Source organism: Charadrius vociferus, unplaced genomic scaffold (genome assembly GCF_000708025.1).
Source record: "Charadrius vociferus isolate BGI_N301 unplaced genomic scaffold, ASM70802v2 scaffold213, whole genome shotgun sequence".
In the NCBI taxonomy this organism is placed as follows: Eukaryota; Metazoa; Chordata; class Aves; order Charadriiformes; family Charadriidae; genus Charadrius; species Charadrius vociferus.
Genome location: NW_009647828.1, coordinates 207,612 through 232,392, shown reverse-complemented (window position 1 = coordinate 232,392; position 24,781 = coordinate 207,612).

Sequence of the window (24,781 nt, the reverse complement as noted above, 5' to 3'; positions counted from 1 at the left end):
GAAGGGTCTAGAGCACAAGTCTTATGAGGAGCAGCTGAGGGAACTAGGGTTGTTTAGCCTGGAGAAAAGGAGGCTGAGGGGAGACCTTATTGCTCTCTACAACTACTTGAAAAGAGGTTGTAGCAAGGTGGGGCTCAGTCTCTTCTCCCAAGTAACAAGTGACAGGACAAGAAGAAATGGCCTCAAGTTGCGCCATGGGAGGTTTAGATTTGGTATAAAGAAAAATTTCTTCACCAGAAGGGTTGTCAAGCATTGGAACAGGCTTCCCAGGGAAGTGGTTAAGTCCCCATCCCTGGCAGGATTTAAAAGATGTGTAGATGTGGTGCTTAGAGAGGTGGTTTAGTGGTGGACTTGGCAGTGCTAGGTTTACGGTTGGACTTGATGATCTTAAAAGTCTTTTCCAACCTAAACGATTCTATGATTCTGTGATTCTCAGGAGTTGCTCAGCAAAAGAGGACAACTCATCTTGTTTGTCCCCTTCCCGTGGCAACCTTCAGTGGCTCCGTGAGTTAGTGTCTGGTGTAACTCCCTTGCTGACACTCAGCTTAGAGCAGGGGAGCTTTATACATATGGAAGTATGGCCGCTGCTGAGACTGGACTTGCAGGAAGGCCCAAAGTCTGAGATGTGGCTGCAGCAGCTGCTGACAGCTACCCCACACTGCATGGGGCACTAACTCTGCAGACCCAGAAGGACACAGCCCGCTGCCTCTAGCAGCCCTGTTCCTTTTCCGCTTTGGAGTAGCCCTGCCATCCCTGCAAGCAAGACACTGCAGATTGTAATGCTTTAGAGGAAGAAAAAACAGAAGATGATGGTGCAGTCTCCAGTCCTGGGACTTTCTCATCTGAGCTCAGCTCAATGGGTGCCAAGTGGAGAAGAGGGGAAATGTGCTAAAGCTTTGTTTACCCGCCAGCTCTCTCTAGGATCTCAGCAATCAGCTTTTGAATTTGATAGCAACTGCATGCCTGTGGCTCACATCCAGCCAAAACAACTTTGACAGTGAAACCCTGTCATATTCTCTTTAAAGGTCACCATAAGTGAGCTGGGCTCCTTCTATCAACTTATCAGTTCCTTACTTAAACCAGCTTAAAGGGAAACTTCCCATGGTGAATTATAGTTTAACAGCATGTTATTCTGTGATAAGCACAATCCATGGGGCCCGAGACACTCTCTGCTCCTGAAATCCCTGATAACAGCACGCCTCTTTGGTGAGGCACGAAGTTATCTGCCATAATCATAATGCACCTTCTCCTCCATCTAGACACATAAGCAACAGCAGCTGCTGGGGCAAATAAGATTTTCTGACACGATTTCTACTTTTGGCCAAAAATTTAGGTAATTCATTGCTGCTTTTAGGCAGACATATCTGTGTATCCTTCTAAGCCTATCTTGTTATCTCAGTCCGGATGATGCTCTGATTCGTCTGTGTGTACCCTACTCCATGTCCTCCAAGTTCAGCATTTACACATCACGTATGGGTCACCTCTGCTGTCCCACAGACCACGAGTGGGTCAGTTGAGCTGTTAACAGCAGTAAACTCCCGGCAGACTTAAACTATCCTGGAAGGTGATCTTCCAAGCTGCTGTTTTCAGTGGCTGCAGACATTGCCAAACTGGAACAATTCAACCTGAATTTTTTGGCATAGTCGGTATCCAGCCCAGGCTGTGTGGTCTTGGAAAGCTTTAACTGATATATGGCAGATATCTCCGATTAGAGAAGGTTTGTGGTGTTAAAAATAAAATGATAACAGCAGTGATCCTTCCTGCATAGTGTGCGTAGGGATTCCCAGAGTGCTTTTTCTGGGAAGCAGGAAACTGGGTTGCACCAGTACCAATGGAGAAAATGCTTTGAAACCATCTAGACTATGCTTTGCTGCCGGCTCTCAGTGCAATGGAAACAGCTGACTTCAGACAGAGATGGATCTGCTACTCAGAAAGTGAACTATCTCTTACCCTTCCCTCCCACTCCTGTCCCCAGGGCATCTCAGTGCCAGCCAGAAATGACAGAACAGATTTCCAAGCCACAGAAAAGCCCCAAAAGCATATCAGTAATGTAAGCAAGATGGTGACTTGCACCCAACTCAGAACAGAGGGCTGACCCATTGCTACCCAAAGGGAGAACAACCTTCTCTGCTTTGCTCTGCTGCTAAATCTGGGTCCCCACAAGCAGCACCCTCATAGGAGGGTGAAGTTTGGTAAAACCACTTCTGATATCATTTCTGCTAGATGGAACACATGTACATGGTGGTTGGGAAGGTGATAGGATGATGTCCCCTTTTCCTTATTGCATTGCTGGAAAGCCTCTAGGACACAACCCCATGGTTCAGGCAACCAGCTATGTCCTCTTCCCAGACATCAGGCTTTTCACACAGGAGGGGTTTTGTGCCTTCAGGTGTATAAAGGCATCATGAAGACCTTGTCCATGCCAAGAAGTGTTTCATCCTAGAGACATAAGAACTGACCGGCTGTCCCCAGTTCAGTTTCAGGACCACTTCAAGCTGGGTTTTGTGTCAGTCTGAGACCCTCCAATTACAAGGTTTGTGCAGCTGAAAATCATACCTGGTCACAGAGATGCCTGGTGCTCCAGGCTGAACCTCAAAAGCACAGTATTGGAGCAGTGGCATGCCTGATGGAGATTAAGTGGGATCTTTTGCAAGTCCAGTAAAGCCGAACCCAACCTCTACAAGAAAGGGGCAACAACATAGTTTCAGGGAGGCAAGAGTTTGTCCAGTCCTTCACAACCTCAGCTGTAGCTTGCTGCTTCCCCTGTCTTTTGCAAGTGCATGTCCAAAAGCCATTCTCAGATCTCACACAATCAGTATCAGTTTGGACTAATGCTGTTAGTCTTAACAACATCATTCTAAATTTGAATTCAGTGCAAGCAAGTCTTGCATGTCCTGCCTCTCCCTCTTGGATGGGGCTGGCTGGGAGTACAGAAAATGCACCCTGGCAGTGATGCTCCTCTCAGCCTTTCTGAAACCATCTCACCAACACTCACAAGATTACAAGTTGCCTATGCAAAGACTCTTACGCAGTGTCACTGGCTAATTCTCTGTTAAAGAGATGCAGATTTCCATCATGCTGGTGTAAGTGTAGAGCAACAGTACTGGTCCAGTCACTTCAGATTTTTTGCAGATGCAGCGGGTGTAGAATGCTTCCCTTCACTGGTTTGGCTGGACCTCAACCGATCTGCACTCAGTCCATAACATGCACAGGCTGTTGGAAGTATCACTTGGCTTCTTCCGTAACACACATCTCATTACCCTTCACACTTCTACAGACTGCTGCTCATGACCCTTGTCCTGGTTCCGGCAGGGATGGGGTTAATCTCCCCAGGAGCCGGCAGGGGGCAGGTATTCCATACCACGTGACCCATGCCCGGGCTATAAGAGGAGCTAGCCAGGGCGAGGAGAGGAGTCGCCACTCGGGGGCGGGCTTTCGCGGCGCCGGTCTGGTCGGTGCACATCGCGGCGGTACTGTAATCGCGTTTTCCTTTTGCTGTTCTGTTAAATTGCATTATTTTAACCCACGAGTTTTGCCCTGACGATTCCTTTTTCCACGGCTGTGGGAGTTGCGCGAGCGACTGTGTGGTTCTTTGTTGCTGGCTGAGGCCGAACCACGACAGCCCTACATTACCCAGCCATGCACAGTGCTGCACCAGAAGTTCATAACTGACCTTCACTACAGGGAATGTTACAGCTTCTGTCAAATAAGTCATCTGTTCTTAAAGCTTTTGTTACCAATATATGGTGCAAGAGTGATTGACAGAAAGCTGGACTCCTTCCCTGAACTCTTCTTATGGTTGCAGCATGCTTCGTCTCCTGCTGTCAGGGAGCGTCTCTGAGGCCAAAGGACTGTTCACTCTCTCGGAGCGTTTAGTTCTTAACCTTCCTGTAGACACAGATCTATGAGGCTTTAGTTGCTCCATCAGAAGGAGGATGTTGGATCACTAGGGAGCAGAACCTGTGTAGATCTGATAACCATGATATTAAAACAAAACAAAAAAACACCCCAAATCTGGCTTAGTTCCCTAAAACTCCAGAACCCCAGCTCTCCTGCCCTGATCTTAAGTCCTTGTAGTGCAGAAGTACAGAATGATAGGGGTTGGAAGGGACCTCTAGTCCAACCCCCCTGCCAGAGCAGGTTTACCTGCAGGTTGCACAGGATGGCGTCCAGGTGGGTTTTGAATGTCTCTGGGGTCAGAGACTCTACCACTTCTCTGGGCAGCCTGTTCCAGTGCTCTGCCACCCTCAAAGTAAACAAGTTCTTCCTCATGTTTAGATGGAACTTCCTATGTTCAAGTTTGTGGGCACCATCAATACCCACTCAGCAAGGATGATATGTATCCCTTCCTCTACATCACAGGCTTGGCTTAACCATGATCCAGCTCTTCTCGGAGGAATTAAAAGCCTGAAGAGCTCCTGTACTTTAGAGGCAGAAATAAATGCAGCAGATCTAATCCTAGGACCTATTCCAAGCTCTCTTTGTCACTTCTCTGCTGGGAAACCTTGGAGAAATCAGTCCTTTCCTCTTCTACCTTCAGCACCTACTCTGAACCAGACAAACCTTGGTTTAGGTTTTGGGGCTCTTCTGTAGATAAACGGTGAGTCCCAGGCCCCTCAAAAAATACTGATGAATTTAGCATGACCCTGAGGAATGAAACATACAGAGGTTGAGGGATTTATTCAGTGACAGAGCAGATAACTGCAACCAGCTGCCCTTGACTCAAAACTGGCATATCCTCTACAAGGTCACTTTTGTCCTACTGAATGTCCCTTTCAATACCCCATGTCCCTTTGACATCTTGGCAAGGCTGGGAAGCAAGCGTGTCCCTTCCCACCTCCTGATCACCTTTGCCTAACATCTCACTTATTAACCATCGTTTATATACCTCTCCAGTTAATTTCTATCCCTCATTTGGTTTCACTTTTTAATTCTCTTCTTCCTTTGTAATAACGTATAGTCTTACTAATTGGTCAAGGAACTCGGGGAAAGGAGCAATTTTTTTTTAATAATTCATTTTATTGCAGCTCTTCATTTTCTATTCTTTTGCTGTACTGCCTCTCTGATGTAGCCCAGGACTGGATTTTCTTATTTCCAATCCCCTGCTTGCAGCCAATTTTCATAAGTCTGAGAAGGAAAATTAAAATAGTAATAATAATAATAATATTATTATTAATAATAATAATAATAACAACAGTGGATAAAGATGAAACTGTAGCAGCCTGAAGGCAGACAAGTGATCATTAACACTAGCTGGCACTGAGAGCTGATGTCATGCCATGGACTGATCCAGAGGTTCATAAACATTAACATGCTCCATTGGGCTCTGGAGGAGTCTTTTTTTAAAGCCTCCAAATTTTAGGCACACAAGCTTTTCTGCATAGTCAAGTCCCCCAAGACCTGATGGGAGAGATTTGGGCTAGCATCCAAGTATCTGCTTCAAGACATGGAAACTGGAAACCAGGGACTTGGCCCATGAGCTTGCCATAGGCAAGTAGAGGAGAACTGGTGACCCCCAACCACCCAGTCCTTCTCCAATGCATCATCTTCCTTCAAAGCATCTTCTAAATGTTTGCACTGACCCACAAGTTAAGAGACAAACCTCCAGCATGGAAATGTTTGCCATTAACCCACAAATGGAGTGAGACCCAGACCCAGGAGGCTTCTTGCATCTGACCACAGTGCAGAATAAACCTGTCCACAGCTCCTTCCAGATGCAGCACCTTTAAATGCCTTTCTGAAGCTGTGTTTGAGTGTTGTTGGACATCCTTTTCCCTGCTTTTTCCTGCGAGAGCTACTAACAGGGTTAATACCTGGGTGGAAAGGAGCCTGGAAACATTTCTGAGAAAATCACAGGTACCTCTGCTTTTTATGGCTTCTATTATTATGCCCATTATTCTGCTCAAATGTGGTTATTGGCTCATTAGTATTTAAATCAGCTGATAATACGTGGAGAGATATTCCTTCTGACACAGGCTTTACAGCTGGTCTCTGTAGTGTGGAGGTTATAATGGTGCCAGTTGATGCCATTTATGTCAAACAAGCTTTGATTTTTAGCCTGCAGTAGTGATAGAGCAGGGCCGTGCAATTTGGTAAGATTAGCATTTTGCCGTCCACAAAGGGAGGATTACGAAGCTTATTGTGGACTGCGAAAATGAGTTGTGAGGGAGCAACGCCCGGCTGCTTTCTTTATGGACAATATAGCCCTGTGGCAGTGTCGAGGGAGGAGCAGAGGGGATGTGTTTTAAGCAGCTTTGATGGCTGCAGAGTCCCAGCCACTGCCACTTTGTAGGCTGGATAATGAGCCAAATCTCACAACTCACATGGGAAAAGAGGGGTAGGCACAGGATGGGGAGCGGAGAGCAGGAAGTGGAGAGACAGGCTTGTTCAGGAAAGGAAGGATGAGAGCTGGGGCAGATCGAAAAGTGGTTGTCTTCTCCCTTCCCTCACATACATACCCTCTGTTTAGACACTGGCTGTGGCCATTTGCAAGAAGGAAAGAAAATAGTGCAATTACAGACTTCTGTTGTCCTTGGAGACCTTGCTTGTGATTTTGCCACCTTTTGCATGGAGCTGGGAACTTTCAGGCCTTTGCTTTGGAAACAAAAAGTTAGCCTAGTTTTCTCTACCTGGCAGATACTTACAGCCCCAGGTGGCTTCTTACTTAAGCAATGAATGCACACACTTGTACTGGAGGTACATGAATGTAGAGATGAGATGTCTGGCTCTGCACAAATCTGTCACGTACATGGTTTAGCATGAGGATTCTTCTGGGCAAGATGGGCACTCTGTAGACTTTGTCTGGGGACCATGTCTGGTCGAGCGCCACAACTCCAAATCCCATATTTATGGTGCACTAAAGGGGTTCAGTATTGCTCCCTATCTATTCCTATTCCCCAATCAGATTAAATACTTGGGGGTTTACCTGGTTTCCAGCTGGACATTTGACCCAGGACCCCCAAACATCCTGAAACTGGATGACACAAAAATGCTGGAAGTCACCTCAGAACTAGGGATCCCCATGGGTCCTCACTGAGAGGAAGACATCAAAGAGCACAAGCTCTCCTGTGCCTCTTGATAAGCAGCAGGGTTGTTCCCACACATAGGGCAGCCGCTGGAACGAATTGGATTTGGTACTCCTTGGGTTAGGAATCAAGAAATGCCTTCAGCAGCGTTGGTGTCCCTCATGAAGGCAACTCAGATGATAAACCTCTTGTTCACAGGAGCTCGGGCATGTTCTTTGTAATTTTTCCATTGCAAGTGGGAGAGAAGCAGTGACGGATAGTGCTAAAGAGCTGTAATTTCACCCGGCTGCTACCCAAAATTTCTAGCATGCATTTCCTCTCCCACACTAGGGAGGTAAAGCATCTCTTCCTACACCAGGCATGGCACTGTGGGTGAAAACCCAACGCCACCCCCAGTGTTGGAGGAAGGTTTCCTCTCTTGCCGGTGTCATTCCCTGCAGGGGGTGTTTGTGTCTGGGAAGGGGCCAGGATCCCAGACTGAACTACCTACCCGCCTCTCCAGCCATTAGCTGTAAGTTCTTTAACAGGCCCCTTAAAAGGAGCACACATGTTCTCAGACTCCTCCTCTCTCCCAGCTGGGGAAGAGAGATGTGTGCATGTGTCGTGTTAACAGAGGAAAACCGCTCTGTATTTTCTCCATGAAGGAAAAAAAGAAAACCAGCAACAGCAAAGTATTAGGGAAAAAAATAGCAAAAAAAAACCCAGCTCCAGAAAAAAACAACCTCAAGCCCTCTGTGCAATTCTTCGTTTCAAAACACAAGCTCTTTCTTTACTTGTGCAGCTCTCACTGTGATAACACCACCTCATTTCACCTATCCCAGGACAGTGAGGAGCAACAGTCTGAATGAGCTATCTCCTCCCCTAAAAAACACCACTAATAAAATTAGCATTAAGGAAAGAGGACTATTTTGTTGCTTCCATCAGAGCCTGGAGGCACCGTGCTTTTCCAGGCCTTGATAGCAGAGAGCTGTGCTGCTGTGGTCACAGAGCCACTTGCACATCTTCATTTTATTCTTGCAGGGAACGCAGCTGTCACAGCTAATTACAACCATGGTGGAGGAGGCGGTGTCCCATCATTAAAAACACTTCTGGAAAGAGTTTGCATGCCAGGAAGGATGATCGGGTGTCTGGGCATCTACCGAAGGATTCGAAAACAGACGTTCATGTCCCAGCCACGCTACAGCTTTCTTGGGCTACTTTGGCCAAGCCAGGTGCAGACTACGAATGGTGCTGAGCAATGCGACCCCTCTTGACAATCTGGGCTGTGGTCCCACGGTGCCTTACTTACCTGTTTGTGAAACAGAGAGAGTGGTCCTCTGGTCTCCTAGGGCAGGAAACTTCCCATTTTCTGCCAAGAAATTCTGGCATCCCATCTTCTACCTCTCTCACAGTTCAATGGCCCCGCCCCAGGGGACATAAAGGTCAGCAGGGACTGTGGTGGGAAAAAGCAAGACCGAAGGGATGATCCATCTCTTCTCTTGCACCTGAAGCCTGACCAAAGAAGGGGTGGCATAGGGAGGAGTCCTCACCTCTTGGAGATATGTGAGAGGGAAACAAGCACAGCGTCTTCCAAGCATCCTCCCTGCTTTCAACAGAGGAGCAAACGCATCCCGGCCCCAGAGCAGCAGAAGGATGGTAGCAACCTCCTACATTCAGCAGCTGTTTTTCCTGAGGCTGGAAGGCAGCTATCAGTCAAAATTAACACTGCATGAATGCCTGCAGTAAGAGGTTTTCACTGCTGAACAATAACAGGATGGGAAATGAGAAAACTTAGCTGGAGAGAACAGCCTCACAAAGGGGATGAGGGCAAAGGGGGATTTTCACCTCTCTTCTTAGTCGGGATCTGGGAACATCTGTGTTTAAACCCTTGCTCTGCCACAGGTTTACTGTATTAGCATGGACCAGTCTTACAGATAGATTGAGGTCTTGTGGCTTCTGTTCCAGAGCATGAGACCCATATGCTGTGCCAGAGAATGTGGAATATTTGTCCATCCATGTCACAGATACAGCTGGGAGCAGATCTTGTGAAGACGCCTTCTGAGTGTGGATGCACCCATGTCCCTTCTCTCCTGCTTCCTGGCTCCAGCTTGAAACAACAGTTGGGTACCTCATTGCAGTTCGGATGTATTTTGTCCTGCAAGGGAGACCTGCACCCTGAGGTGGGGCCACCGTCTCCCCTCTCCTCCCAGCATGAATACACATCGCTCCTTATCTACCCTATCATGCAACCAGCAGGAGCACACAGGACTTTTTGCTGCAGCAGACTTTGCACCTCTTGCTCCTCCTTGGGACCAGCACATCTCAAAGCCCCTTACTGACCTCTCCTGTGGGCAGCCACCCCATGCCAGCCTGAGGTTGGGGACGAACTGCTCTGCCAAGCAAGGGGATGAGGGGAAACTATTTCCTTCATGAGGAAGCTGAACCTGGGTCACGATTTATGGTCCTACATTATTGTTAAAAAAAAAAAAAAAGACAGTGTTACCACCAAAAAGCAGACTCTATTCTCCTTTTTCACAGTGGGTCTGTTGCCATGCCCTCTTCTTCGGGGCATTGCAAGGGTCACATCATTCAGGGTCTGGCTGACTCTGGATCCACCAAAAGTGGCCCTAGAGAAAGAAGATGGGGGTCTCGCAGGGTGACCGATGTGAGAAGAGTTGGCTGGCTTTCCTGCAGTTCTCTGCAAAGAGGTGTTTCTCACCTTCTCACTATCACCAGATTAATGCTGTAATGAGCACGCATCATCCTCAAGGTGCCATGAAACCTGTGTGAACCCAAGCAGAAGCTGCAGGGATGTCCTCATGGGAGCTGTGCTGTTTTGCTGTGATAGGGAGGGGACAGACATCTCTGATGCTTTGGCCTGCATGGAAAACCAGAGTAAGAGAGTTTCTCTGTGTTCTGTTCTCCAGACTAATGCATGAGTCCGAATACCCTCTTTTTTTCCATTTTAATATGGCAAATTTTTTTCCCTTCTGAACTCAGCAGAACATGTTCCACTCTTCACTTTGCTGCAGGATCTCAGCCCAACATTTCAAAGCTCTTTCCTCTCTCTGGACAGAGCCTTAGCAAACAATATTGATGATCTAAGTTTCTCCACAAAACAAAAGAGGAATATGCTCCCTGGTGCTCTTGTGTACGGTGTGAAAGCGATCCCCACAGAGAAGAGTTTGCAAATGAAAAGTGACAGGCACTTCCCACGATGGCATCGCTTTCCTAATCGCCTTTGGCATCACAGGCAGCAGCCCCCCCTTCTGTTTCCCCTACTTATTCTGCTGGGACCGATGTGGCCCCACAGTCTTCCCATTTCCAGGGCTGAAGGCAGCCAGCAGTATTTTGGGGTTTGAGACAAAGTTTTGTGAATATGACGTTTTCCCCCATAAAACCCAAACTCAGTGTGGTTCATCTTGCTGTCCCACAACAAGGTGGACTCTCCCCCCGCCCCCCCCACCTTAACCCCTGATGTCCTCCATCATCCCTACTCCTCCCACCTTATCCCATATGGGTGTCTAGTCAAACCATGCCGTGCATGGTGTGAAAGGCACATGTCAGGTATGATAACAGGGATTTGGATGAACAAAATGAATGGCTTAGAAAGTGCTTTCACACCTCACTATGAGACTGGATGTGCCTCCATCACCAGGTAGCAGACACCTTCCTTCTGCCATGGATGGAGGCAGTTCTGGTTACGCAAAAGGTAGAGGCTACAGCCACAGACCATGCAGCACCCTCCTAAGGAGCCCCATAGGTGAATCACAGTCTCCCTGCAGAGTGAAACATCACTGCATCAGTCAAAATGAAAAAAAGAAAAAAAAAACAACAACAAAACCCAAAACAACATGCCTACAGCAAATCAGCAATCAGCTTTCAGGCTGAAAACCTATGTATTTTCATAAGAAAGGCTCCTGCTCCTCCTAATTCGTCATGATTCTATTTGCAGCCTTTTCTATGCTATGGGAAATAAGCAGTTCCATTTTAATTGGGAGAATTGCAGCAATAACTTGTTTAAATGCAATTTGGGCCCACCCAGAGTAAAATCCAAAGAATAGAACAAAATTAAAAATGCAGCATTATCCCTGCCCCTCCCTTTAAAATCAGAGAAAAATGTAATTTCTGGATGCAGAGTGATAGGGTATTATTTTTTTCCTATCTCAAAGGAAAGGTTTCAGTTTGCTGCCCGTCCACCTCCCCACCCCCCCATTTTACTTCTAGAGTAATCAATACATTTTGCTAATTTTTGAAATGGGGCTGCACTGGAAAATGAAAAATCAAAATATTCCACATGAAAAAATTATTAAAATTGAACTGCTGTGACTGTTTTACAGCAGAATAATTTTAAAAAGCAATGCCCCCCAAAAAAAAATCCTGTAAGTGGCTTTTGACCAAATCACTGGAAAATTAGTTCACTGAGAGTTTCACTCAAGCCAAATCTGCATTTTCCAGCATAATAAATTATTTGACCAAACATCATTTCATGTGTTAGAGTGGCCTCTCTGCTACATATCAATATGAAAGCTTTAAGAAAGAGCATGCCCAGCTGGATGCACTGTTAATGGGTCAATTCGCTGCTCATTTTCCATTATCATACGGTATGGGAGACAAGCTTCTCCATGTTAACTGGGAACCCTGCAGGGACAATGGGTTTCAGCGGGTTTTATTCCCCCCACCATCCCTGAACTTGTCTTTGCCTCCTGTTGTTCCAGGAAATATTTCTGAGCTCACATTGTGTGCGCTTATGTGCTCACAGGAGCATGTGGTAGCGTTAGTGCATCAGGTATGAAGGTCTGCAACCGCACTTAACCTTGCAACCAGCTCCATCCATGGCCCACCATGCTGCAGCATCCAAGACCTTCTATGCAATCAACTCCTTCCTGCAAGGAGAAGATGAAATAGCTGTGGCCATGGACATTTTTCCCATAAAAGGGCCAGGGAGCACATCAAAGACTTGATGGACCTGGGGACCGGAGGTGAGATGCAGCCCAGAGGGAGGGATGGTGGGGCAGAGCTGCAGAGCAGGGTAGGAGGCTTCTCTTCAAGGAGGAGTGAGGAGCCTCCAGTCTCTCACCCAGAGCAGGCGGGGTGGGTGAGATGCAGTAAATGAGCTCATTTGCCAAGAAGCAGGAGCTTTTGATTGCCCACATTCGTACAGAAATATAAAGTGGATAAAGTAATGGGTATTTACTCTTAGCCGCCTGTGTACACAACAGAATTGTGTTTCTTTTAATGGGAGCTCTGTTCTAATTGCAGTCATTACTAAAGCGAGACTTTAAACTGAACACCATCTTTCTATTACCTCTGTGTGTGATGTGCTGCATTTCTGGTCTGCTCTCTTAAATATTCCCCTCCTGTGACATGATCTGAGCCACAGTCCAGATAGCCCTCCCCAAATGATTTTTTGGCATCCCCTCTGAAGTCTCCCCAGAGCCAGACATGTTCACAGCTCCACAGGATCCAAGAGATCCTGGTGACGTTTCATTAATGGAGCTTATCTACCCACAGATCCAATTTTGTCTGCTCATCAATGCAGTCGGCATGTCGTGTGAACAGCATATGCCACAGCAGATGGCACGGACTCAATTCCAGCGAACAGCTCTGGAGTGAAATCACTCATCTGCTCTCCCCTGCTTTGGATAGACCAGGGGTGTTGCTGGGAGAGAGGTTTGAGCTGAAAGGGGAGAAGAAACAATGATGGAAGATTAGCTGAACTCTGAGTCAGTATCTCCATCATCTGGACCCTGCAAAGGCTGAGCAGCCCCTGATTTTGCTCTGCAGCAGGTCATCAGCTGCTGCACTGCTCCCACCAGCCATCAACAATGCCTTTTCTCCTCATCAGCCCCACAGAGGAGGATTTTGAGGGCTCGTGTAGGAGATGGGGAGGGATTTAAACCCCAGCACTGGACATAACAAGTAGTCGTGGGCATCTCAAGGTGCTTTTGTGTAACCTACTGTGTTGCCTCCCTTACTTGCTAATCTCTGTTCCCACCTGCCTGTGCCATGTTGTCTTGGATGCTCCTTGGTGCTTGGGTTGTGCTTTCTCCTTACTCTGCCTATGTTACCCTTCCTGCAGAATTAAAGACTCCCTGACCATGAGTCCAGCCGGAAAGCAGACATTTCAAGACATGCCGGTTTCTCTCCCTCTTCTGCTTGCTGACTTGGGTACTTGTGGGATAGCTTGGGCTTATTGTTGCTCCACACTAGAGCTTTTAATGCAAGCACAATCCTGCCCAAAGCCCCGACAGCAGTCATGTGCCCTTGAAAGTCTGGCTTTGTTGGTCAGGGGGAATGAAGGTTAGGAGATGGACTTTGAAAACAAACTAATCAGTAAAATGGACTGGGCGGTTGAATGCTGTAAGTGTCCTCCTTGGGTGACTGTGTGTGGCTTGGTCCAACCACTGCCTATCATCCAAAGTCATTGTCTGAATAAAAATGGTGTCTGGCATGTGTAATACCTTTTTGGTGTAGCCACTGATGACCTGCCTGTGAGCAACTCAGAGCCTCCTCAGCCTTAACTTTTAGCAGTGCTTTGCTTCCAGTACTGAAGAGTTAAGCTGGTTTGGGCTGCATACCTTCATATCATCATACTGGGCTTTCTGCTTTCTCAAGTGTATGGTCTTCACCTGGAATGTAGTTTTCCAAGCAAAGTTTTCCTATGAACTTTCTCCAGTCATCCATTGATTAAAGAGCTTGGTCACGGCTCCTGCTCAGCCCTCCAATGGTTTCCTGCACTAGAGTCTGTGTGTGCTCCATCCCTAACAGGCATGTGCAGTGCCACATGAAGCACAAACTCATTCCTGCATTCCATTTTCCACCAGGGCTGATGTGTCTTCATGTCACTTGATAGTGGGAGAGATTAGCTTAATTCCTGAAAGCATTATAGCTGCAATAGCATGGCGTTTGGACCTATCCCATCCTGCATATTAGTTGGGTCAATTAATTCATGAGAGTTTCCGTGCTCCTGGTTTGAGTCTCCATCCCAGCAACCTCTGTACCTCTGCACTCGGCAACAAGCAAAGACAAGCCTGGTTTTGCACAAGGTTTTCCTCTAATTCCACTTGTCTCTTCTTCACTCACATACAGCAGGAGATTGCACCACCTCTTACAGCCCCAGCTGGAACCTCCATGTGTCAGCTGAGAAAGGCATAAGGATCTTGCTCTTAGAGCAAAGCCTACAGCAAAGCAAAACATAGCCCTTGAGTGAGGTATGTAGATAAACTTTGATCTGGATCCTGGGGTTTGTAGATCAGATCATTAACATTCTCTACCATCCTGGTCAAAGATTTGGATGGTGATCAGACAATAGTTCAATGCATTCAATCTACAATGCAATTACATTTTAATAAGTTGTGACCCTTGAGGCAGGACCTGCCACCTGTCAGCTGAGATCCAGCAGCTGACCTAATCTCAGCTATGGATGGATGTGCTGCAGCTGAGTAGGTGGCAGTGTAGTAAAATGTAATCTATGTTAATTGTCCAGCTAGACCCTTGCTGTCTGACCTCGGCAAGTAGTGGGAACCAGATGCCTCAATTTCCCTTTTGGTATAATAGAGGTCTTATTTCTAGCCTCACAAAGATGCTGCAGAGCCTTGGAAAGTCCTTTAGCTCCCCTCCCACCAGCCTAGCAGGGAAGTAAGAGAAGACCCTTTGGGGGAAGGGGATAGTGAGCAAAAGCAAAATGTTATCTACCCTCGTCTGCCCCAGTGCTGAGCTGGGCTGAGAGCAGCTCCAAACGAGCTGCACCCAGCTCTGACTGCAACTGAAAGACTGCCACTGACTGCAACCATTAATAAAAATAAAAAAAAAAAAAAAAAAAAATCATCCATAATCCCCAATGACAAATTCCAGAGACGGTCAAATTCCTTTATGAGAATGATACAAGAGGTTTTATGATCACACTGCCTTATTTTACCCGGCTCCCTGTAGTGTCATATGCATCCTAAGAAACCGTTTACTATGTATTTCCCTCTGTCTCCAGGAAAATTAGAACAAAATAACTTCTAAATATCCTTCCACAGCCATAGCTGTTGTTTTTTCAGTAAACATTTGCTTAGTGTCATTCAGGGACCCAATCCTTGCAGAAGGGCCAAAGCATCCGAGCATCGCTGAGGAGATAAGTGGGGTTTTTTTGGTCCTTTCCTGGGAATAAAGGCTGAATGGCTCATTTTCTTTGTGATAGAAAAGGGTACAGAGTCTCCTGAGCGTGCTAGCTACAGCAAGGATTACATGAGGCTTTTGCTTTACTTTTCTCAAGTGACTTCCATCAGCAGAAGTGAAGAGTCTCTGACTTAAAGGGAGAAAGCCAATTGCTCCTGCAATGGGATGATCACTTGCAGAGAACCCTCCCACACCTTTTTCCCAGAATATGATTTTTGGGGGTATTTTGGGGGTGTGGTTTTTTTCTTAAACACGCATGGTACATCATCTGTTCCTTGAGAGAGGGGGGATAGCATCTGTCATTCGTCTCAGTGTCCAGTCCAGCCCAAACCATGACAGACAGAGGAGTTACTATCACCTGAAAGAATAACAGTGGGACTCAATCAAACACTTGATCAAAAACTTATACTTGGTCAAACACTGGGACAGGCTTCCTAGAGAGGTGGTCAATGCCCCAAGCCTGTTAGTGTCTAAGAGGCATTTTCTATGCCCTTAACAACATCCTTTAACTTCTGGTCAGCCCTGAAGTGGTCAGGCAGGCAGACTAGATGATCATTGCAAGTCCCTTCCAATTGAAAATATTCTATTCTATTCTATTCTATTCTATTCTATTCTATTCTATTCTATTCTATTCTACTTTTATTCCCCCTGTGTTTGGGGGATGTTGAACTGCAATGATGGCGGCAGCCTCTGCACTCACCGTTAGATGCTTCAATGTCTTTATAGGTGGCAGTAGCATCCAGACATCCCCGTGAGAGCTGGATCCATGTTGTTTAAGCACAGCACACAAAGTAATAACCCCACTGAGGACATGGATAATCAGCATGAATACAGCATCCTGTAAATGAGGGTGTTTTGCCTTGTTACAGAGCTCATGGCTCCACTCCACATCTCCAGGTTGGTGCTTTCCAAAAGAGCTTGAGGGCTGCAAACCAGTGGAAAGTCTGTCACTGAAGGTCCCAATAGTTTGTGCTTAGGGGAGAGCTTTAAGAAGAGGATGAGTGTGCAATGATACCTTTTTTTTTTTTGCATAAAAACTTCCTGTTTAGGGACTTTCTGAGCCAGACTGTATTCACTGTGCTGCTTTTCATTGCTCTTGCCATTATTCTTCCCTGGATGTCTCCAGTCCATAGGAAGCAGCAGTGCAGAGGTGTTTAGACACTGGAAAATGCTATGTCAGAACATCTTTGATGTAACCCCTGACTATGAATGTGTAGAGGATTGCTACAACAGGCTCTGGGGGATTAAGTGGTGAAAAATAACAAGGAGGTTTTTCCTTTCCAGGCTCTCAAGGAGAGGATAGGTCACATGGAGTCAAACACGACTGTCCCAGAGCACTTCAATGCAACAAATTCAGTTCATCTCTGAACAAGACACAAAGTCAATGCTGAGAAACAATGGGAGCACCAGCAAAAGCAAGAGATGGGTGGAAGAGCGCTGGAGCATCTTTCATCCCAGTGACCTTTATTTCCATCATGCAGCTCCATACTGGGAGCCTGCCAGCTAGTTTTCCTTGAAAGGAAGACAAAAAAGTGTATGGGGAAAGGGAATTCTTCCTGGGATCTCCTTTGCCAGGAGGGACCTTCAAGCAGTAAACTCTGAGCTCTTAAACCAGCCTGGAAGGATGAATTTCACTTGCATTTTTTTATTCCTTCCCTTTGGCTTTATTTATTTGTTTTATCTCCCCCTTTTCTTTCTTGTAGTGCTCTTAGTCTCCTCTTTCTTCCTTTTCTTCCTTCTTTTCTAATTCATGCTTTCAAAGACATCCTTGGTAGAGAGGAAGGGGAGAATGGAGACAACCCTATGGAAACTTCCTTCTTCTTTATTTTCAAGCTTGTTCAGAAAAGAAGCAGGGGTGGGGGAGAGCGAAAAAACACACAGCGTTTAAAACCCTGGAAATATGCTCCTGCTGCTTTGCTGAATGTCAGGGGAGTGTTATCTGGCCTTGCACGCAAGGAAGGAGAACTTGCGCCTTGTGAAGTGTAATAAGGAACACAGAGCCTAATGGAAAAATCATTTGCTTGTGGCATTTAATTAAGTATGTAAATTTATGAACGGCCCTGAAATCATCAAATTAAAAGGCAGAGCTGTCGTGAATTTTGATTTGATTTCCTCCACGGGCTTTCCCTCAATCCTCCCCCACTCCCTTTCCCTTTAATCAAAGAGGTGGTGTGTGGGGACGCCTGAGTTGCTGCCAGGCCTGTCCTCAGGGTTTCCCCAGGGGTGACGCACACACGAGGTGTTTTTATTCCCTGCACATCAGCCGCTGGTCCAAGGAGATGGCAGATGAGTGCATGCTTTTTTGCTGCAGGGGATCCAGTGCATAGACCACGGAGACACAAGTGGTTCTCATCATCTGGTCCTGGAGCTTGGTGGGGTGGCACCACATCCCTGGAGATAGGACACAACAGCTAGTCCCTTACAATTTCAGTGTCCATAAACCTGCCCATCCGCAAACCCATACTTCATCAGGAGGACTGGTGTTGCCTTGTGCCTTCTTCTATTCCTTGCAGACAGCACAGTCACATCACCTCTTACCTGATGCACAACCCCCAGCACAGCCATGGAGAAGGTAACCCTCCAATGAGGAGGCTTCAGTCCCTTGCTGTGTTCCAAAACCTACCTTGAACTTGTATCCTGGCACCACGATTCACGTTGTTTAGTGCTACAGTGGCATCAGGACTTCTGATGTGATGAACCCACAGCTTCAACCTTTTGCCACAGACTCAGCAATTTCGGACATTGGGACTTACGGCACAGCATGCATTTCTCTAGGGGCTCATCGTTGCTGAGCGTGCATTGCTGGCCACCCTCCAAAAAGCCACCATCCCTCTTCAGAGTTGGGATGCCCAGGGAGGTGACTTTGTCAGATATGGGCTACTAAATTGACCCTTTCAACCTGTAGCTGACCAGGTGGAATCTGGAGCTGCCTCCACCTTCCCATGCCCAGCTCAGCTTTTGGGTCTGATGCATGGGCTATAGGGTTTAGGGCAAACAGTTTCTGCTGATCCTTTTTACCCTTGTGCAGTCCCAGTTGGTGTAGTGCATCAAAGACTCTTTCTCAGCACAAACCTCATGACAACTTGTGTTGTGTGTGTGACAACTTTCTGACCTGTTATCTGTCAAGCAGCTGCAATGGGCACTCTGGTGACAGAGCAGACTTGCTTTTCCTTAGCTCCCCATGGTCATCAGCCTGCTTCATAGCGTCCATCCAGGGAAACGCGCAATAATGAGTGGGATTGTGCGGGAAACACCAGCCAAAAAACAGATAGGGCAGAGGGCACCAGGGAAGGTTAGATGTATTAAAGGGACAGCAGAGCCCCATGGCAGCCAAAAATGAGTATTGAGCTCCAGAGGAAAGAATAGCGTAGAAAAGGAAAAAGCAGGCTAAGAGAAGGTAGAGTTTCTGATGAAAAGGCCGTACGCTGATGTTTGTACAAGCCAGCAGTAAGGTTGAAGCTATGACCATGACAACATAGCCATAGCTTTCTCCATCACAGCAAACCTTGCAGAGACCACATAGGTCTGACCCTTTCTATGACTTTTTGCTGAATGCCAGCTCTCAGCTGGAGTGGCAGATGTGCCTGTAAAGTGGCCTTATTCCCCCAAACATTCCTCTGTCACCACAGCAGTGCCACCTCTGCATGTGGATTGTGAGCTAGCAATGAGGAAAATCCTGAGATTTGAGCAAGTTTCTTTAAAAAGACCCCAGCATTTCATTAAAATACCTTGCCTTTTCACCGAGTGACTATAAGACATCTCTGCAACAAATTCATCAGCATTTCTACTGACTCCAGGCTTTTCCTTCTCTAGTGGCAATGACAAACCCACATCAAGGGGTCACTTCACAGGGCCCACCCCAGGTTTTCAGGGAGAAAAACTGAGTGCTTTGTTTGTCTATGTGTTTAGGAAAAGTTGGATATCTTTTCCTTTCCTTCCCAGGCTGCTTTAGATCTGGGGTGAACAGGTCTTGAGGTGCAAAATCCATCTTGATTTGGCACCGACAGCTGAGACATTATGCGAGCACAATCCCTGGAGTAAGCGATGTGCCTTGCTTTCCACTTACAGTTCCTTGCGGGAGATGCTGCGAGTGGATTGCCGACTCCCCAGGTACACCACCGATTATCCGTTCGGTTTATTTAGATGTCTGTCTGAAGCAGGGAGAAGAAATCTGTCGTGTGTCATGCAGGGACACATTTATCCTGCCGAGATGCTGCACTGATATGCTTGGAAAACAGCAAGTGGTGAAGGGGTGTCCTTTCTTTCAGCCCACTCCTTTCGCTGGTTCCCTGAAGAGACCAGGGACAGCTCCAGCTGTGCAAATGAAATTCAAGAGACTTAATAACATTTTAATGCATGCTCTTAGCATTGAGGGTTGGGTTTTTTCTCCCCCTTCTTGCTTTCCCTTTGATGGTTATAAATGGAGGGGATGTCATTTGCTTGTACAGCTGCAAGGCCAGGTCTTTGGAGAAGGTAGGGAGGATGAGGGAGATTATTTTATCAGGAACTTGAAAGAAGGCATAAAACAGTAATATGCAGGTGTGCTGATTTCCCAGAGAGCTCTAATCAGCTAATAATCTGATCTGTCAGCCTGTCTCAGCAGTGATAAAAGTCTTCATGGCTCCTGGAATGAAACTGCACTGCCCATTATCCCAGCTCCAACACTGAGCTGTTTGGGTTATTGCTGGAGAAGACAAACCTGGTCATGAGCATCTGCCCAGGAGATGCAAGTGGGGAATTGTTCACCCAAAGCCTTTACCTTCACGTGGTCTTGATCTCCAGGAGAGGTGAAGGACGGTTGAGGCTATAAGAGATGGTTATGAAGCAGAACTCACCATTCCTTTGTCTACAGGACAGCCAATATCTACCACCTGAAGATTTCCAGGAGTTGCAATGCCCCTGACTTTGTGGTCAAGACTGAAAACCCCAGACTGTGAGGTTCAAAGTTTCTCCAGGTGGTGCCTTCCTGTGGTGTCTGATGGTTGGTTAGTCCTTACTGTTGTCCTCTCCCATAGAAGTATTTTTGAGACCTCCGAAGATGTGCACTATGCTCTTGATGAAACATTACCATTGAGGATATACACGTTTTGGAGTCTTTCTGTTAGTGAGCAGAGTCACAGAAGGGTTGAGTTCACCAGTGACATATCCACAGGCATTCACGCTACATTGGTTTCGTTATCACCTTTTGGATATCAGGGTGACAGTGCTCAGTTCTAGTTGTCTTTGTTAGGACGAAGCACGAGTTCTTAGTCTGTAAGCCAAGGCACAGCATTACCTGGTCATGTTGTTTACTATGTTTTCTTTTTCCCCCATGAGATGTTCATTATCCATGGAAGAGGAAGGATAGACTGAGCTGGTAATCAACCAATGACATAAGAATATTCCTGGATGCACCTATAGCTGTGGCATCCATGTTTGCTCTCCCCTGGGCAGACAAACCCACAGCTCACAGGGCTGAACTTCTGTCCTTTCCACCCAGAGCACCTGAGGTCGTGTTACCTGCATAGTCTCTCTCAGCCAGCCACAAAGCAGTGAGAGAGAGGAGCTGGAGGTTTGCTGTGCTCTCCTTCCCCTCCTGGGCCAGAAACATGACCAGTCACCCATCAACAGAGACTGTTCATCTCTTGATCTTCCCGGCTGGGCCAGAAAACAGGGAAGTCTTCCCAGCATCCTCAAGTATATGGGCTAAACACAGCAAAAACAACACAAGCAAAGAAGCCATTTTTTTCCTACATGTCGAGTAACAGAGCAGACACAGGTGACAGTGACCCACAGGGACTCGCTATGCCCATACTGAGCTTGGCCCATCCAGACACAACAGAGTTTGGAGTGATGTTAAGCCAGAAAATGCTGGGTTTGTGTCATCCATAGTTAGGTTCCTGCTGCTACTCACTTGGGGGGAATGCTGCATCCTCACAGAGAAGGGAGCTCTCTGGAGATGGCATCCCTGTGGTAACACAGCCATGCTGGAGACATTGCATGGCTGGCTGAAGTAGGATCTGACCGACTACGAGGAGAATAACTGCAGCAGGAATTATCATGGGATGGCCTCTTAGCATAATGAGCACATTAATAAATCAGTAGATTTACTGTTTGGAAATCTGTTATCACCAAAAAAAGATCTACTACCAAGACAATGTTTACTTTTGCAGCATGGGGCTTGAGCCAAAGGTATCATGTTAGGAGCAGCATACAGCGAGGCAAAGAGCCATGGAGCAGCAGACAAGGGGCAAGTGCTCGGCTGCTTCCTAGCTGGGAGAGTGCAGTCAAGCGTAATCTCTGGTACGCCCACGCACACAGACATGGGATATAACCCAAACACCACCAAACTTTTCCCATCTTCACCCATCTTCTCATCAGAGCAATGGAACCAAATGGGTTGCAAATATTCTTCATCCCCAGGACCATTCAATCTGTTCAGGGTACGGCACAGGTTCCCTGCCCCAAACATCACCCTCCAGCCCTCCTCAAAAAGTCAGTGCTACCTTTGGACCATTCTGCTAAGCAAAGAATTGCAAAAAGCTGCCAGGGATGACAGGAAGAGTGTTTTTCTGATGCAGGGGGACCACAGGAGTGGTCCACATCCTGGGCATGAGCCTCACTGCCCTTGGCATCCTTCAGACCATCTTTGGACTGGTGGAGGAGAGCTGAGGACAGCAGACCATGGCCAGGAGAACTGTCAGCTCTCAAGAGATCTCTGATCATGAAAGACAGCCAAGTTTCATGAACACATTTAATTCCTCTCCACAGTACAACCCAGGCCCTTCCAACTGAATCAAATGGAGTATCTCTGCAGGTCTGTATCTAGAACACCAGGCTAGAAACACTTTCTCTATCATTTAGATACCATTGACGCCCATGCAAACACACATTTTCCCCTGCACAGGGCTCTCGGAGAGCATATGTTATGCATTATTATATCCCTTCCTCCAAATAAAATGTCTTCACTCAGTCAGACCCTTCTGTTCTCCTCTGCACAGTTCATTTTCTTTCCAGAGCTCTTGCTGGTTCTGTTTGTTTGGAGAATTCCTGGATGGTGCCATCAGGGAAAAATGACACCTCTCACATCCCATGAACTCAGTGCAGAAGTTCTTTGAAAATGCGAACAGTCAGGACAGCCTGCCAGGAAGGGCCTTTGTTTGACTTTGCAGCCAGATCTCTGAATTTCTCTAAGTTCAGCCCAGGGGTTGGCTCACAATGTTCGTGTATGTTACTAGTTTGCCGCTCTTGCGTTTCTGTTTACTCTCCTCCCGCCTTGCTGCTCTCACATTTGGGAGCTGCTGCACCAAATGCCTGGGTCTGGCCCCAGAGCAATTCCGTGGGATGTGTTGAAGCTGAGGAAATGTTCAGAGTTTGACTAAGGCAAAGTGTGAACGAGTAAGGCACTATCATCTCAATTCGGAGCACTGTCTCCCATCAAAAAGTGCAGCACCTTTGAGAAATGCAAGTACATTACTATCAGGTGTTCTCCCGGTATTTACCCCAACCTGTAAAACCCAACCTGGAGGAAACCAGGGAAAGCGTGTTAAGAAGCTGAGTGACTCCAGGCTTATCTGCAGGTTCAGACTCACACCTAAGCTGAAGTGATCACTGCCTCCCTGTAACCCTGTGCTTGCTGCTGCACTAATGGCTCCACACAGCCTATGATTCCGGTTGCCAGCTGAACAGCGATGCCCTGTCTGCCTGCCAGGTGCCTCGGTGACCTACATACCATTGCCTATGCAGCAGATGCTCCCCATATAAAGCCCACCTTACTCGTTTTTGTCTTTTCTTCCATTACCACCAAGTCCCTTCTCCTTCTGCTTTCCTTCAGCTGCTCTTTCAGCTCCTCTCAGAGGTGTGGAGCATGGGAAACAAGCACAGCTTAAGGAGTTACTGACTGTGTCCGTGGGAGATGTCGGAAATGGAAACGCATGGAACAGAGAAGGAGCTGACAGCCCTAGCAGACACTTACTTTGGTATCTACAACAGAGATGCTAAAGCCAGGAATGTAGGGAGCAGGTGGAGGTGAGGAGGCAGTGATGAAGGGTGGGGTCTGGGAGGCACCAAGACACCTCAAGGAGGTGGGACAGAGGGTATTTGGAAAAGCAGCCGCTGGCACTTGTGGTCACATCTGCAGAGGTGCACAGAAGGTGTGGGCTGAGGGGGAGGATAGGTGGTGGTACTGAAAAAAACGCTGGTACATTGTGATCCTACTCTCCAAACTTCCCCTCCCAGGCCCTTAATCCAGCTCCCTTCAGCCTTTGGAAGGACTTTATGTGAAAACAACTAAGCTGTGCCAAATGTTTCCCTCTTTCTGCTTTCTTCCAGTACTGTCAGGGCTGGCGTGGAGCTCCGGACTCTTCCCAAAATGAGAATAAGTGTGATGCTGTGTGCTGAGCCACTGAAAACTACCCCTTTCTTTCTCCTGGGCTGGCTTTCTCCTGGCTTACTGAAGCTAAGCTTAATGACTACAAAATGTTATAGATGCTCCCCTAAGAGTTTTGGGAAACAAAGCCCCACACATCCTCTGAGAATTAGGGCACTAAATGTTAAAAATCTAAACAGTTTCCTAATTGCTGAGGGTGTCTGCTGCCACACTTATCCGCTCTGCTCCTAAACCCATTTCTGATGCTACCCAGCTCTGCATGTTTTCAAGGTGGTCTCCTAATTTTGGAACCTGAGCTACACTAGGATGAAAAAAAAAAAATAAATCACGTTTTTTTCATGTCTCTCTCCAAAAAAGGCTTTCACTGCTTCCAGCAAAGAGAAGGTGGCAGAGGGTTTCTAATTCTGAAGCTGTCAGCTCATTTGCTTTTGTGGCAGCTGGAGCAAGCTGAAGTGACGAAGATCTGGAAATCGGTGTGTCTGAAAGCTGTTCCTGAGCCAGCAGTTTTTATCTGGCTAATAATATTTATAATTGGTTGACTTTTATTAGAGGGAGGGAAAAAAAATCAGAAGGTTGAAAATCTTGCCTGAAGATTTTAACTCTGTCGAGTACCAGGCAATCTTCCATCATGGTTTTGTTTGGGGTTTTTTTTTTCCATGGCCAGCATCACAAATTTTGCTGTTTCTTTCTTGAGTGGAGCTGTCTAGTGATATTAGTGTTTACCTCAAACCAGGACACTGGGTCACACAGGCTTGCTCTTGCAATGGCTGTTGTTATTCTCATTGATGCTCAGACAGGACCACATCAAAGTGGTTGTTTGGAAAAGAAGAACCCAATCTTGGAGCGCTTTTCATTCCTTAGGGCTAGAAGTGTTCCTCAGACCTGGAGCCCTCCACTTTGGTCATGGACCTGGACATCTGGTGAGTGGGGCAGCACAGACCCAGTGGTTGGGGAGACCAAAGCTGTATCTTGGTGCAACCTTTGTTAGAGCATGGACTGTGGACAGAAATCTTGGATCCAGATATCCTCATTTGGAACCCATTCTTCAATCCATGAAATGGAGATGAACTCAAAGAACACTGGAAGAGCCCAATCCTTAGTCGTCCTACCTGCACCTCCCTGTAAAACATGCCCACAACAGCCAGTTTGCCCTTTGCTTTGACTGGTGATACCTGGATTCCCAGCACAGGCAGAGGTCACCAAAGACCTGGAGGTCTCTGGGAACACAATGTCCAGACCACAG